This window comes from Peromyscus eremicus, chromosome 12 (assembly GCF_949786415.1).
Source record: "Peromyscus eremicus chromosome 12, PerEre_H2_v1, whole genome shotgun sequence".
NCBI classification, from domain to species: Eukaryota; Metazoa; Chordata; class Mammalia; order Rodentia; family Cricetidae; genus Peromyscus; species Peromyscus eremicus.
In genome coordinates this window covers 38869135-38885984 of record NC_081428.1, presented here as the reverse complement: position 1 = coordinate 38885984, position 16850 = coordinate 38869135, and the positions used below count along the sequence as shown (strand labels likewise).

General features: G+C 43.3%; 1 protein-coding gene across 3 annotated transcripts in view; it reads right to left on the bottom strand.

Annotated features, from left to right (window-relative positions):
• The window catches only part of LOC131922754 (transmembrane protein 45A-like), a 75702-nt gene extending 69716 nt beyond the window's left edge, over positions 1 to 5986 (bottom strand). For 2 of the 3 annotated variants that reach the window (XM_059277594.1, XM_059277592.1), the window contains exon 1: positions 5646 to 5986. The gene's annotated coding sequence lies outside the window, so the exon portion shown is untranslated. Of the gene's footprint in view, positions 1 to 5560 lie in introns of all 3 variants that reach the window. The other variant, XM_059277593.1, reaches the window with a different exon arrangement.
• Positions 5987 to 16850: the final 10864 nt, after the last annotated feature.

Sequence of the window (16850 nt, the reverse complement as noted above, 5' to 3'; positions counted from 1 at the left end):
TTACATACATACATACACATCCATAGCTACAATATCAAAGTGGTATGTGGTATTTTAGTTTGTTTTCACTCAAAATTAAAATGTAAGGTCTACTGAGTGTGAGAAATGTCTTCTGAATTATGGAAAAGTAGTTACAAGTTGGGGACCCTTGTCTAAATCCATAGAGGCAGAAGTGTTTGCTTTCCAAGGCTGTCAGATTTGGTGATACTTGGAAAGATTTTATAACATTTTTTAGTCAGAAAACCAGAAATCCAAAATACTGTGACATATGAAATTTTTTGGCCATCATGAGTACTTTAAATTTTTCATATTTTGAGCTAGGCATGGTGGTGCATGCCTATAATCTCAGCATGTAAGAGACTGAGGCAGGGGAGATCATGAGTTAGAGATCAATCTAGGCTAGAGAGAGAGAGATCCTGACTCAGAGAAAGAAAAAGTTTCAAGTTTTTGAATTTACGGGTTAGGAAATTTTCTGCCTATAATCTCAGTATTATGACATTTTAATTTATTGTTTCCACTTTAGAGGGATATTTAAGGTACTAATATGTTTTTTAAAAGAAATATTTATCTGAAATTGTGAGATCTTACATATGATAAACTTTGGATTTTGTTTCTCCTACTGAATTTAAATCAAGTTAAATGCAATACTTATTGGTGAAAATATGTTTTGTGATAGACTAGGTCAGAAACAGACAGCCTTTACATAAAAGGAACAGTGTCAATTTGGCAACTCATTGTTGATTCAAATCAGAAATGGACTGACGATACTTTCAAGTCATTAAGAATAAATAGGGAAACTTCTTACATGGGTTGCTACTACCAAAAAATAAGTACAGCACTCGGGAAGCCTTGGCTCTATAGCATAGAGTTAATAGGAACAGAGCATAAATCAGGGCTTGAACAAGTGAGTGTTCACGGGAAGGAAGCTGCCCGATGAAAAGCGCCCTCTGTAAACATCCTAGAAGAGGTCCGATTTAATTTTGTCCACTTATTTATTTAGCTAGGCCCTTGGGTGGAACTTTCCTCCCACAGTGCCTATTGGCTTGATTCTAAGTGCTGAGAATAAAAGGTACCAGCCCACTGACAAGGGTTATGAGGCCCAGCTGGAAACTCAACAGGAAAGCTGTGTTAATATCACAGAGCTAGGCTATACAATAGTCCAAAGATTGGTGTGATCTTTTGGAGGTAACAAGGATAATCAATAAAAAGAGACTTAAACCAGAGACCTTTACATTTCTTACTAATCAATAGCACACTTTCCTTTCTGGAGGTCAATTTTCACAGACATCTTATTTCTCTAAAAGCCCATTTTCTATTTTCTCCCTATTAAAGAGAATTATATAAAATATTACAAATATTTTTTTAGAACCTGTGGAGTTTCAGGTACAATGGGGAAAGGTTCAGATAAAGTCACCGTGTTCCTTGCCATGGAGAATGCCACCTTGTTTTAACTCATCACCACAGAGGATAGTCACGTCTGCTCAAGACAGCAAGAACATTTTCCTTTGTCCCTTTTTCCATATTAGGATGGTCTGAGGCACCTTAGGGAAATGTGCTGGTCCACAGTGCTGATGGCTGGTTTGGGAGAAAGGAGTCATTGTCTTCCAAGGTTTTCCTGAGAGAGCCGAGAGTCAAAGTCCACAGCAGGCTCTCTAAAGCCAAGGGCAACTTCACACAGGAGGTCGGCATGCCAACAGCCTGAGAGAGGAAGCCATGCAAACTAACCTCAGTAGACAAGCTTCTCCTGATGCCAGTGTGGCCTTAGAGAAAGATCATCTGTTCTCTGCGACAAGATAACACTCATGAAGATCTGTGTGCCTCAACTGTCAGGTCGAGATCTTCACTGAAGCTAGGTCACAAGAGTGGAATGAAGTCCCATTTATGTCCTTTAAGCTGAGGAGAGACACTCGGAGAAAGTCTGCAAGGAGAAGACCCCACTCTGAAAAAAGATGCTGTGTTGCCTACTCAGCTTCCTGCTACTGCCCTGCTTGCTGGGTGTGGGGGTGCACACCTGTACACACAGAGTGCACACCTGTAAACACACCTGTAAGAGCAGGAAGCTGAGGCAGTGGGTTTCCATCCGTGAATGATTAGTTCTGTTGATTTGGGCCTTTGAGGATGCAGTACATGTGGCAATGCCATTTAGAGGAGCGCACCTGTTCATCTCAAGTCTGGGTGCAGAAGAGAGGGGGAAGAGAGACCAGGATTCCAGGTACCTGCTTCAAATGCACGGTAATATGCATTCGATTTTGGTGTTTATTTCATTTCCTTTACTAACTCACTAACTGACAGGTAGTCGTGGCAGGGAGATGCTGTATGAGAATAGTGTATACTGCTCCCCAGTTGAGGTGTACTACTTGCAAATCACTCTTAATAAAGCTTTGGGGGATGATCTAGAGCTAGGTACTTTGAAAGATGAAAAAACAGGTTTGTGCTTCTCCACCCAAAGATTTAAAAACACATCAGTGGTCTCTCCTTTTCCAATGCAGATAATCATCCGATTAACACCGGCTGACATTTATTGTCTACCTTAAATCCAGATACTACAGTGAGTTCTATTCAAACAAGATAGGAAGACAAATGTTTACGGGCAATGAAATCCACTTAATATGCAATACAATGTCTCCCATCACCTCCTAGACAGAATCCTGTTGCTATTCTGGCCTCTCTAAGGAAATTTTATCAGTGCATCCCTGGCTCCAAGGATCCTCTTTCCATTGTCTAGTTGACTCTGACAACCACACACTAGAACAATGAAACCTGGCATAATGGTTGCCTGGGATGCCAGGACTCAGGAAGGTAAGGCAGGAGGATCACACATTTGAATCTAGCTTAAGCTGTGTAGCAAAACCCTGCAGCTAAGAAAGGAAAAGGAAGTGGGGAACAAGAAAGAGAACAAAGTGGGGAGGAGGGAGGAGAGAAAAAGGGGGAGCAGGAAGAAGAGCCAGTTTCTCATATACCCAAGACTGTGTAGCCTAATGGTCAAAGCTTGCGGGTTTTGTATTAGGCTGGGTCTATGTCTGCTGGTTGTTCACTATGGATTGCGGGCAAGTATTTTAATCCATCTATGCCTCTGTGGGGTAGCAACCCTCATAAGGTTTCTGTGAAGATGTCATGAGCTGAACACCAGAGCACTTGACAAATGTTAAGTCAACAAAAGTAATAGCTGGATGTATCAAGCAGGCACCTCGGACAACAGACAGTTCCAAAGTTGGTAGGAGATGAATATATGACCACCTAAGGGAAAAGGACCAGGAAGATCATTTCATAGATGATATCACAGAGTCACAATGGCTCAGTGTCTTGCCTGAGGTCAGGCAGGTGGCCAGTAGCCACACCAGAACCCAGCTCTCTGCCACAGTGTCATTGGGACAAGACACAAGACCTCAAACTTCACCCTTCACTCAAATGCGTATGATAGGTAATATCTACCTCAGTAATTGCAATTTTAAATTTCTAAATATTAACACAGGAATAGATGACTTCATGAGCAGGACATTAAAGATCTATTTTGCACACACTGGGTTTATATGAGAACAGGGCAGGGGTCTAACAATCACATTCCTGCCAAAGACTTCCAAGCGGCCCTTGTTAATGAAAAGTAGCCTAGGTAATGCCCCAGGGTACCAGACCACTAGCACAGAGCTGGAAGATATCACTGCCAATGTTCAGACTGCCAGGTCCTGGTGAGCCATCCAGTCCTGCCCACCCCAGCTGCAGGAGGAGAGCCTGTTGGACAAGCGGTGGGGACCCCAGAAACGAACCCTGACACAAAGCCTCCACTTGGCAACTGGTGTCAGTTCAGCTTACCACGTCCATGCCAATATACTTCACCAACCCTCTTTCACCACCTGTCAATCCAACCCCTCTCATGGCGCTTACCTGTCAGCAGAAAGCTTACAGCCAGCACCACCGACACCCGCCCACACTAATTTCTTGTAGCTTTTTCTCAAGCGCTCATGCTTCTGCCATACTCCCCCTTGCTCCTAGATTCTGTCTCAGCTCTGACTCTGACCACCATCACCCCTAAAGCGAACTGTCAAAACCACTTCCGGGTAATGTCGGCCTTTCTGTGAAACCAACTTACATTCAGATGTAGATTTCTACATTCTGCGCTCCAGAACCTTCTACATCTAAGGCCTCCATCAATTCTTCTTTGCCGTCCATTCATGATGCTTACTCTTTTACAACCTCACATTGTGCCTGACTAGCAAATGTTTAGAGCTGGATAAACCCTAGTTTCTCAAGAAGTCAGAATGCCACAGAAGAAATCCGTGTACAGAAGCTGGGAAGAAAGGCGATAAAGAATGAAAACGGCCGGGCGGTGGTGGCGCACGCCTTTAATCCCAGCACTCGGGAGGCAGAGCCAGGCGGATCTCTATGAGTTCAAGGCCAGCCTGGTCTCCAAAGCGAGTTCCAGGAAAGGCGCAAAGCTACACAGAGAAACCCTGTCTCGAAAAACCACAAAAAAAAAAAAAAAAAAAAAATGAAAACGCAGCAAAGACATGTTTTAGGCCAGGCTGGCCTAACAATTAACATATTTTAACTCGATACTCTAGACACCATCAGTATGCACAATTATTTATTATTAACACATTACAAAGGAGAAAACTGGGGAACAGGTGAGTGGTTTATCCAAGACTGTACTGTGAAGCTGTGCACTGATCTTGATTCGCCAACTCTTATTGCCCCTTTATAATAATGTCGCTCTAACCCTGCATCCCTACATCCACTTTAATTTGTCTACCTCTGTGGACCAAAACATACTCCACAAGCAACAACTTTTGCACCAAATCCTCACCCACTGCTTTAGGAGCCCGAAATTAAAGATTGATTTGAGTCAGATCTCCCTCCAAGAGTGAACAGCATGCAACATAACTTTGAACTTCAAAAAACATTCCTCGGATGGAGGAAATCATAGATGTTTCAGAAGGAAAGGTCCTTGGGTCACTCTTAGTTCAGCATTTTCCACCCCATCATTCCTAAATCCTGACCCATAAACTAGAGCTATGTGTAAGCACACACATATAACAATCACTGTGGGTATTGTTTTGATAGAATTAGAGGTTAAATATGTAATTATAGGATCACAGGCACACAAAGTGGTCTATCACATGTTTAATTATTTTGTTAATAACCATCTAGGAATTTAGGTCTCCCTCTTTGAAAAGGGATATTCACAATTTCAACTACATTCAAACTTAAATGAAAAACCCAGTAAGTCCTTCACATGATTCAAGTTTTAAGTAATTTGTCAAAAGTTGTGTTAATTCTGAATACATCAGAGTTTTCTCAGTCTTCCATCAAGGGCGTGGAGGATAGTTATAGTTTGAAAATGTACACATTGTACAAGAAGAGGAGGAGGAAGAGGAGGAGGAGGAGAATTTGCCTTTGGGATGAAGAAAGGTTTACTATAAAACACCAGGCAAAATTCCGTCCCCAAGAAATCTTATACTAGCACCACCCCTCGTAAATTTTAAATAGCAAACGATGTCCACAAAACAGAGGAGCCCGATGCTCCTGCAGTCTTTCCCAGCATGAGATCTTTTTCTCCCCTTACCAAAAGAAGTCTGGCAAGAAGGTCAAAGGCACAGGCTAGAGATCTCAGCACGACCAAGGTGATGTCCCGCGTCTTCAGAACTTACCCAGCTTGGTCTGTACACTCAGCACCCCACTTCTCCCACTTTGCCAGTTCGGATCAGACGGCGGTTGGGTTTTTGTTGCTGTTTCTGCTCTTTTGATCTCAGAGCCTCATGAAAATCAAACTGTTGAATGTGATGTGGCCTCGCCTCGCATGGGAGGGTGGGGTGGGTAGCGGGAAGAAAAAGGTTCGAGTTTGGATTGCTGATTGCTTCTTGGGGAAAAATAAATAAGTAGTAAGTGGCTAGCAGGAGGCGACGTGGGAGACGTGCCTTGCGGATGGCAGGCCGGGAAGGGGCCCACAAACTTTCTCAGCACAGCTGTCCAGATGCGCTTCATCTGTTTTCCTGGCGGGTCACTGGCTTGGGCTGCGGTTGGCTGCCAAGCCTCCTCCCTGGTTGCCGATTGGTGGAGCAGCCCGCCACTCCTGCGGGCTCTGTCAGCCTCCGCCCACTGGGCCACTCGCATCCTAGCAAGGAACCTGGCTGGGGCGCGCAGTGCAGTCGCTGATGTGGCATTGCGTGGCGGCGGGGTCTGAGGAGGAGCAGAGGAGAGGTCGCTAGAACTCGGAACTTGCCCCCTGCCCTCACCCCTTAGACAGCAGGCCTTGTAAGTAGCTACGTTTAAACTGGGTGATCGCTGTCGTTTTGGGCAGCGAACAAGGACAACCTTCAGTAGCTCAAGCCACAGGCATTTCCAAATAGAAGGGGTTGGAGATGCGCGCTGCGCACGCCTCCAATAGGGCGGTCCAGGCCCGCCTCAAGGATTTCCTATCCACGCTTTTTCAGGGGAGAGAAAAGTAGATGCCAAGAGTACAGGATTTGCGGACAGGATTCTAGTGGAGGAATACTGCACTTTTTAATGACATCCGAATTCATCGGAAATGTGGTCGTTTCTGTGGAGAAGTCCTGGGTGGGTGCTTGAAGGAATGCTTAGGTTCATTTACTGTTGAGGTGGGTGGTACTTGTGAATAAAGCCAGAACTCTTTTTTTTTTTTTTTTTGTCTTGCTCACTTGTTTTTTTTTTATTTTTATTTTTATTTTGCAATACAATTCAGTTCTACATATCAGCCACAGATTCTCTTGTTCTCCCCCCTCCTGCCCCCCTCACCTTCCCCCCAGCCCGCCCCCCATTCCCACCTCCTCCAGGGCAAAGCCTTCCCCCGCAGACTGAGATCAACCTGGTAGACTCAGTCCAGGTAGGTCCAGTCCCCTCCTCCCAGGCCGAGCCAAGGGACCCTGCATAGGCCCCAGGTTTCAAACAGCCAACTCATGCAATGAGCACAGGACCCGGTCCCACTGCCTGGATGCCTCCCAAACAGATCAGGCCAATCAACTGTCTCACCCATTCAGAGGGCCTGATCCAGTTGGTGACCCCTCAGCCATTGGTTCATATTTCATGTGTTTCCGTTTGTTTGGCTATTTGTCTCTGTGCTTTATCCAACTTTGGTCTCAACAATTCTCGCTCATATAAACCCTTTTCATTCTCGCTAGTTGGACTCCCAGAGATCCACCCAGGGCCTAGTCATGGATCTCTGCATCCAGATCCATCAGTAGTTGGATGAGGTTTCTAGCACGACAATTAGGGTGTTTGGCCATCCCATCACCAGAGTAGGTCAGTTCGGGCTGTCTCTCGACCATTGCCAGCAGTCTGTTGTGGAGGTATCTTTGTGGATTTCTGTGGGCCTCTCTAGCACTTTGCTTCTTCCTATTCTCATGGGGTCTTCATTTACCATGGTCTCCTATTCCTTGTTCTCCCTCTCTGTTGTTGATCCAGCTGGGATCTCCCTATCCCCCAAGCTCTCTTTCCCTCGACCCTCGCCCTTCACTACCCCCACTCATGTCCAGGCTGTTCATGTAGATCTCATTCCATTTCTCTGTCAATGGGCGATCCCCGTGTCTTTCTTGGGGTCCTGTTTTCCAGGTAGCCTCCCTGGTGATGTGAGTAGCAGTCCAGTCATCCTTGTTCCACATCTAGTATCCTGCTATGAGTGAGTACATACCATGTTTGTCTTTCTGAGTCTGGGTTACCTCACTCAGGATGATTTTTTCTAGATCTATCCATTTCTCTGCAAACCTCATGATGTCATTGTTTTTCTCTGCTGAGTAGTATTCCATTGTGTATATGTACCACATTTTGTTTATCCATTCTTCAGTTGAAGGGCATCTAGGTTGTTTCCATGTTCTGGCTATTACAAACAATACTGATATGAACATAGCTGAACTTGTTTAGGCCTGTGAGAACTGCAGAATTGCATCAAGTACGTTTTGATTCTGTGGAAGTGGTTGAAGGGTCACTGGAAATGCGGTGGGGAGCAGAGGAGATCTGCAATCAGTAGCCACTGGAATGTCAGATAAGACCAAGACCCACACCCTATCCCAGCATGCCACAGATGCCTCCAGACAGTGTATGTTGTATTACTTCACTAAGAGTCCATAAACTGGTGTGTCACTTGTCGTCAATGTGAGGGCGAGAATTTCTGGTGAATGCCTCTTTCTTCTAATGTCTGTAAAGTTTTTACGACAAAGATTCTATTCTGTGGGCTCCTGTATTCACTATCTGATATTACGTAACAGATCACCATAAAGTTGATACCCGAAGCAGCACACACATATTATTGCACAGTTCTGGAAGGCACAAGTCCAGGCCTCCCTTGACTGGGTCATCTGCTCTGGGTCTCACAAGACTGCATTCAGGCGGCTGCTGGCTTCGTTCTCATCTGCAGGTTCTGGGTGATGGTGGGGGACCAAATCTGTTTTCAGGCTTCAGCAGGTTCTTTGCACAACTCACTTCTTTGCAGGAACGGGGCTGAGTCCCCAGTTTCTTTCAGGAGGTCAGCAAGTAGGTGCCTTTCGTTTCCAGGGTCTTACCTTAGGCAGTGGCTTTCAAAGGAAGCTCCTGAGAGTTTGGATTAAATATTCAACACTTGCATTACCATGGACCTACTGCAATGTTACCATAAATCCACAAGCTGCCCTGCCTTCTTACCAAGAGGGACTGTCTAGAGGATTCCCAACACTTCACCCCTGTGGCAGCAAAGGAAACCCGCAAAGGAACAGCCCTTAAATGTGGCTGTACAAAGTCATTTGTGTCTTATGTTCAGCTTTCTGAGTCATTTGTAAGCAGTCAATAGTGCTCCTTAATGGTTGATCATCAAGGATTAATTAGATTTTCATAAACTGCCATCTACAGGCATCAGATTTGTTGACTACTAGGACAGGGTTCTCAAGATAAAAAGATCCCTTCTGTTTGCTGTTGGTGAAATTATTAAGACCACTCCACGTAGTTAAAAGGGAGGTTTATTTTGTGGGGTAACTTACAAGTGAATGGATAGTTTACAGAGTCTGGGAAAGGTGTAGCACAGTCTGGCGGTGTTTTCTGGAGAACTCTGCTCTGTTTACCTCCAGCATCCAGGGTCCAGGAACCAAGAGAGGGAGCGCATCTGGATCTCTGGTCTTCAGGGTCCTCTCTTGGCCCCGCCTTGTAGGCGTGACAGTTACCAAAGCCTCAATGGGGGTTGGAACTTCCAGATCAAAGCTGGAATGGCTACCCACTACAGTTTGCAGGAATGTAGATTTGTTTCCCCATAGCTATGCTTAATCAACACTCTTGGACTTCTCCATGAGCCAGTACGGAGATTCTGAAGGGCTGACGGAAGAGGGTAGACTCGCTAGAAATCTCAGCATCCTGGACACCACATCATGGTGAGGCTGTAAGTTTTACTATGGATCCATTATCTCAGACTTGAAGCTGCAGATGCCCTTGCTTTAGTCAGAATCTAGAATTTCCCCCACAGGACGTGTATTAAAACCTGAGAAAGTGGACCCGTTAAAGGAAAGGCCTGATAGAAAGAAGTTAAGCCTCCGTGGAGCATGATCGTGAAGGATATATTGGGCCCCAGCCCTTTCTAGTTCCTCTGTCTCTCTCTGTCTCTGTCTCTCTCTGTCTCTCTGTCTCTGTTTCTGTCTCTGTCTCTCTCTCTCTCTCTCTCCTCACCAGGCATGAACAACTTCCTCTACCATGTGTTTCAGTCATGATATTCTGTCTCATCACAGGCCCAAAAGCGACTGAGTCAAGCCATGATGGACTGAAATCTCTGAACTGTGAGCCACATAAGCGTCCTATTTTAAGTTGTATATTTTGTCATGGTGGGGAAGCTGACGACAGAGTAAGGCACTGAAGTTCAAACAGGTATAGACATATATGAGGGGAGTCATGGTAACTTGCTGTTTGCTCCTTCCATAGCCAAAGATGAGGGAAGGGGGAGTCCAGAAAAAAACTCCTTTCATACTTCATTTAATAACCACATCATTCCAGCCAAACACCAGTAAAAATTGTGGCCCACTCATATCACACTCACAAAGGCCAGAGGGCATCTGGATGCTTGCTCTTACCAGTCTATGACAAGGTAAAGATGTCAAACTCCTTAACAAAACAATAGCAAATATAATGCAGCGGTAAGTGAAGAGAATTACCCAGAACCAAGTAGGGTTTTCCCTAGTGATGCAAGTCCTGTCCAGTACTCAGAAGCCAATCAGCATAATCCTGTTGTAAGTCATAAAATATCCAAGCACTTAGGAAAACTGAGCATCATAAAAATTCCAGAGAAGTGGGAACAAAGAGGGACTTTTAAGCTTTGATAAGAGGCAGGTACCAAAAAGCTTTTCATGTTTAATGTGAAAGACAAGATAGTTTTGATACATGCTTTATGATTACATTGAAGTAACATTTTGTTTCAGTGACAGAACTGTGACACAGAGCAGGTAAGTGGTTGTTCAGGTTTAAGAAAGGTGTGGGGTGGGAAGGAAGTGGGTGTGGCTATAACAGGGCATCATATGGAATAGTTGTGGTGATGGGAACATTCTTTCACTTGGCTGTGCTACAGTGTTGCTAGGAAACAGCATGGTAAGGCATAGTATAGCTGAGGGAAAGTGATGAATGGACCCATGAATCAAATTGGTTTGTCCCTACTGACTACCTGTGCACCTACAACTACCTCAAAAACAAAAGGCTTAATTTTAAGAAAGTTTCCAAATCTCTCCCTCACTTCCTCCTAGGCCTCATTTCTCTGTACAGAAGTTTGTTCCCTTAATGAAGCCCTTTCCAAAATGAATCATCTTTCTGCCTTTCCTGGGTGTTGTCCTGGATGGAAGCGGTTGGGGATTATTATTTTTTTAATTGGAAGTCTGGGGTTCTTACCTGACCACCATGGAGAATGATGTCCATTATTCCTTTAATGACATCACCAGGCCAATTGTGTATAAAATATATCATTGTTAATTGGTCTAGATATTTATGGCTTGATATACGTTTAAAAAAGCTGTCATAATTTTTTTCAATAAGCAATGTAGCACAAAATACAGTAGGCACTTTGTGTGAAATTTCAAAGATATGTGCACATATATGCATTTATATATATGTATATATTTTTGTATATATTTAAAATCTCCTATTTCAATCCAACATTAAAGGGTATTTTCAGCATCTTTTCACATATATGCACACATATACACATGCAAACTGCCCACTTTTCGTATATGTAACTCTTAGTGAGAAAACTGGCTCAAACTAATTTTGTTTATTTATGAAAATACATAATTAATACTCTTGAATTTAATAAATCTTTTAACTGTCCCAGCTGAATCCTCACTTTTGAGATATGCAGACTAGCATGTAAACAACTCACACACACACACACACACACACACACACACACACTCACACTTACTTCTCTATACATATACCTGCTCTCATGGGCACAGATCAAATATAATTACTCTAATACTTAGCCTTTAAGAAGAAAAAAAAAGATGTGAGAGAATGAAGAGAAAAGAGGAAAGAGGAGAGGAAAGGGGTTACTAATGATTTTAGGACCATTCATCATTAGAAGAGGAAGGTAAAAATGAAGGAAGGAACTGAAAGAAAAGGAGAAAAAGAGAAGGAAAGAGGGGAAGGATGAAGAGAGAGGAGAGAGAGGTCTAGGTATGGAGGGATAGACAGACAGAAATGTCACAGCTTACTACTATATCATTTCTTAAGGAATTCAAAACTGCTTCCCAAAACAACTACAAAAAAAAAAAGGACCTAGACCTTTGGCAAAAATCTAATATCACTTGATGATCAAACTCATAAAGAGGCTAGGGATGAAGGGAGCATGTCGCAACATAATAAAGGCTATATAAGACAAGCCTACAGTCAACGTCATGTCTATTGGAGAAAAACCTGGAGCATCCCTATTATGATTAGGAATAAGACAAGGGTGTTCATTCTCTCCACTCCTATTCAATATAGTACTTGAAGTCTTACCCAGAACAATAAGACAAGAGAATGGAATAAAAGAGATACAAGTAGGAAGAGAAGAAAAGAAAGTATCCCTACTTGAAGGTGATAGATTCTGTGTATGAGACCTTACAGATTCCATCAAAAAAATAAAATAAAGAACTTAGAGCTGAAATACATTCAACAAAGTATCAGGATGCAAAATTAACACTCTTAAATTAGTAGCCTTAGAAAGAAATCAGAGAAGTAATCTTTTTACAACACAGACACACACACACACACACACAAAAAAAAAAAAAAAAAAACTGCCAAAAAAATCTCTCCATCTTGGGTTGGTAATTGGTTAGATATGCTGTTGTTATTGTTCTTTTAATTCATGTTGCTTCTCTTCTTTCAGTAGACTTGCGTACAGTGTTCAGAAGACACTAGCTTGTAAAACAGTTGTGGTGATATTTTTCTCTGTTAAACTAGTGTTCTAGTTAACTTTCTGCTACAGTGATAAACACTATGATCAAAAGTTAACTTGCCAGGCGGTGGTGGCGCACGCCTTTAATCCCAGCACTCCGGAGGCAGAGCCAGGCGGATCTCTGCGAGTTCGAGGCCAGCCTGGGCAACCAAGTGAGTTCCAGGAAAGGCGCAAAGCTACACAGAGAAACCCTGTCTCGAAAATAAAATAAAATAAAATAAAATAAAATAAAATAAAATAAAATAAAATAAAATAAAATAAAATAAAATAAAAGGGTGACTTGGAGAGGAAAGGGTTTCTGTCAGCTTACAGGTTATAGTAGAAGTCAGGGCAGAAGCTCAAGGGTGAAACCTCAAACAGAAGACATGGGGAAGTGCTGCTTACTGGTTTACTCCCTCACTTCTGTTTAGGTAGCGTTTTTGTACAATGTAGGACCCCTGCTTAACAATCAAGAAAATTCCACGAGGAGTCTGACTCGTGTCCAGGAAGCCGGTTTGGAGCTGTCCCGGCATCGGGGCGGAGCAGAAGCACTCAGCTCCTCTTGATGCAGCTCTGGACTGTCAGGGGATCACATTGCTCCCCAAGTGCAAATTCAAGTGCTAAACCAAGCTACCCAATCTGATGTGGCTTCTAGTTCTTACCTGAAGTTCTTATTCTTTCTTACCCTGTGTTTTCTTTTCATTGCAAGACACAAAGTTATTCAACTATAGCAAACAAAACAAAACTTCCAAGAGATTCTGCTTTCAGGGGCTCTCTCTCTCTCCTTCATGTAACATGAGTCTTAAAACAGGTTGTAAACACCTTTCTTCCAGTTTGGTGAGACATAAAATTCCTGAGCACTTCCCTTGTGCTGTCGTCCTTGAATCTAGAAATAGGAGAACCTTGCCGACATTCTGGCTAGAGGAAGAAGTGACTACTGACAGCCAATCGCCCACTGAGCCTAAGTGGTCCATGGAAGCCTTTCTCTTTCTCAACAGATGAGTATCTCTCCCCAGACCTCTCTCTAGGGACCAAAGTGGATGCATAAATCAGAAACTTGATTGGCATGACTGGAAAGTAGCTGAAGCCAGAGCAGGGAACAATGGTCTTTCCTGTGACCACAATACAAAGCTGACCTCCAGGACAAGTGATGCTTCATCATATCCCTCAGGGGTAACACTCTCCATATGATAGCTTGATATTGTCCCTCATTTTACACACACACACACACACACACACACACTCATATCAGCATGTTTAAAAGACCTTATGAAGATACTGAAAAGATGAAAATATAGCTGTGTGAAAATAAAAAGATGTCACTCGATAGGGTTAATATTTTGCTTTTTATACTTTTTTCCTATTATTTTGTCCTGTTTTGCCTTCCTTTATGTATTGTTGATGTAATGTCATTATCTTGTATAAATGATCAACAACAATGTCAGTCATGAGTAGTAAATTTGAGAAATTTTCTTTACAAAATAGAGAATCAAGATGCACTTAAATCTGAAGATTTAAGTTGGAGACAAGAAATAAACAGGAAATTGTTAGAGAGCTGAGGATCCCCCTATATACAACACCCCCAGGAGGAAAATAGTGATAAAACAGTCTTATAAATTTCAAGCCCAGACTACAAAGATGGCCTCAGTGTCTACCAGTATAATCCAAGTGGTAACCAACTCATTTGTCTCTCTCACTCATGACCCACCATCTACATGCACATCACTTTCATACCAAGTGTTGACATGTATATAAAGGGGAAAGGAGACTCTGCCTCATGTGAGGAGTGTGAGCTCTGCCGTAGAGTGAATGGGCTCTGGCCATAACTCTACCTCCATACCAACAAACCACAGAATTTTCCAGACTTCAATTTCCTCAACAAGAGAGTAAAGGGAAGAATAGTTTTGTGACCCCGACACCTCTTCAGATAGCTGGGTAAGCCTTATCTTGGGGTGGACCTGTTGCTGGAAGAGATTGGTATTTCAGTCATTGGGTCAAGTGGGAAGACTCTGCTCTCTACATGTGAGTGCTGCCCACTTGGCTGAGGGTCCAGAGAGAACAAAAAAAGAAATAAAAATAAAAAACTATCATTAAAAAAAATCGGGTAAAAGCAGAAGCAAAAACTATCTAGAGGAATAAAGGGAATTAATTGAAGGGAGAAAGGATGAGAAAAAGGAGGCTGGAAAATCCATGGTATGCTTAAACTATAAAATAAACTTGTATGAAAATGTCGTTACGTAACTGCAGGGTGTTTACCTACCAACCCCACAGTTCCCCAGAGTTTTCTTGAGTGCGAACACCAGGAAATATTAGAGAGAAGGATTTAGATTGTGGAGATAAACAGATAAGAAATAAAAGATAGCTTGGAGAGAGCCTGGAACCTATTCCAAGTAGTCCTGACTGTCTCTGCCCCAGGGTATTTATAGAAATACCAAGGGAGTGGAGCAAGAGACCTCCCCCAGCACAGCCAAGTGCAGACCATCTCAGACACCTGCACTCAGGCCCGTGGTCCTAATCATCCTCTTTATGTGGACCTGCTGGGTAAAGCCACGAGGAACCTGAAAACGGGCTCCCACACGTAACATGGCACCATGTACAAATGAAAACTTCAAAATGTTTTAAAGGCTAAAAATATTGTGTCAATTAGCCTATAAAGATGTTGACATCCTAATTGCAGGAATGTATTAAGTGTGCTCAATGAAATGAAAGAAACTGACTCCATTTCATTTTGATATTTCTCAACATTAAGGATAAATTCAAGTCACTTTAAGGTAAACAGAACTGGGTCAAATATGCCTCCAAAAGAAACTCAGTTCCACAGGCAATACTAATGAGTATAGTTCAGGAAGAAAAAATATGCCAGGGGGCTTATGAGACGACTCAGCAGGTAAGAGTCCTTGTGGTGTAGGAGCAATCATCCATTTGGACGTGAAGGCCCCACAGAGCCTACCTTAGTGGGTCTTCAATGGCAGCATCTGTAATTAGACTTTGATTTTCTGTTGGAATCGACAGTCAATGGGTTCGTTTTCTTTGTTAGTATGTTGATGTTTGATATCAGATAAAAACTGTCAAAATTAAACCGAAGCATTAAAATCATAATATAAACATCTTTTTAGCTCAAGGAAGCCGAGCCCATAGGAGTTGATAGAGTGTTGGTTTTTAGAGATGGTGAAGAGAGAGGAGGAGAAAGAACAGAGGTGAGATCTCTCTGTGAACTCGGAGCTCACTGATTCAGTCTGGATGGTCAGTGCGATCCACGAACTTGCCTGTCTCCCTCTGTGGTTGTTTGAATGGGCAATGCTCCCACCGGCTCTGTTACATGAGCATTTTTGTCTTTAGTTGGTGGCACTGTTTGAGGAGGTTTAAGGAAAGGCAGTTTTGAAAGAAGAAGCAAGCCTGTCCCCGTATTTCCAGTTCACCTTCTCTGCTTTGTGCTTGCAGTTCCAAGACATGAGCTCTCAGTTTCTTGTTCTATTCGCCCATGCCTGCTCCCATGCTGCCCAGTATCTGCCCTCTTATCCCTGCAACTGTAAGCCAAAATAAACTCTTCCTTCTCAAACAAAACAAAACAAAAATTAAGTTAAAAAAGAAAAACGCAATGGAAAGGGGCAATTCACTTTCAGAGAGCTGGGATAACTCTGTGCCATCCCTGTGTGTTGCCAGTTAGCCAAGGACACTTTTGCTCCATTTGGATAAAAATCATGAAAAAATGCAGCATTGCTCCCTTGGTGTTACTGGCTCTAGCTGCTGGCCACCCGGAGCACCGGCAGCAACTGCCAGCAGCTCAGCCTGCTTTCCTGGAGATTGGAATCAAGGACAGCTGAAATATAAACATCCCAGAGAGGCTTCATCTAGACTCCTGCTACAGCCCAAGGGGCTGCGGAGCCGACTGACTCCATGAGGGTGAGAATGGGGCTCTTTATAAAGGAAAAGGGAACTTGTGCATGTTAGGTGTCTCTGGGTGAGGAGGGCATTCCTCTCATTCCTAATTGAAGGTGTTTGGGGTTCTTAAAGTCCTTCTGCGAAGTTATTGATCAGAACCATGGCTGACTTTTCTGCAACCAAAGCAAAAGTCTCTGTCTGAAACAGTCATGGATGCCAGGACAATCTTCTAGTATGGCTGTGAGGCATTTGAGGAAGACACACACACACACACACACACACACACACACACACACACACAAGTACTTACTAGGTAGGGTCAGGACCTTCAGACTCAAGAGAAAATTAACCAGCAGCATCCCTGGTCCTAAGAGCTTTGAGCTTAGCCTGGCCATACTACCTGGCTCTTTAGCTTGCAAACAGCCCATCAGGAGACTTCTCGGCCTCTGTAATTATGTGTGCCAGCTCCCCAGTAAATCTGCTCTTGTGTGTTTCTGTGTTCGGATTTGAACATGCATCATCCCTCCCACAAGCTCATGGTGGACGCCTTGGCCCCAGATGTTGGTGATGTTTTTAGAGGTGACGGAGACGGAAAAGTGAGGCA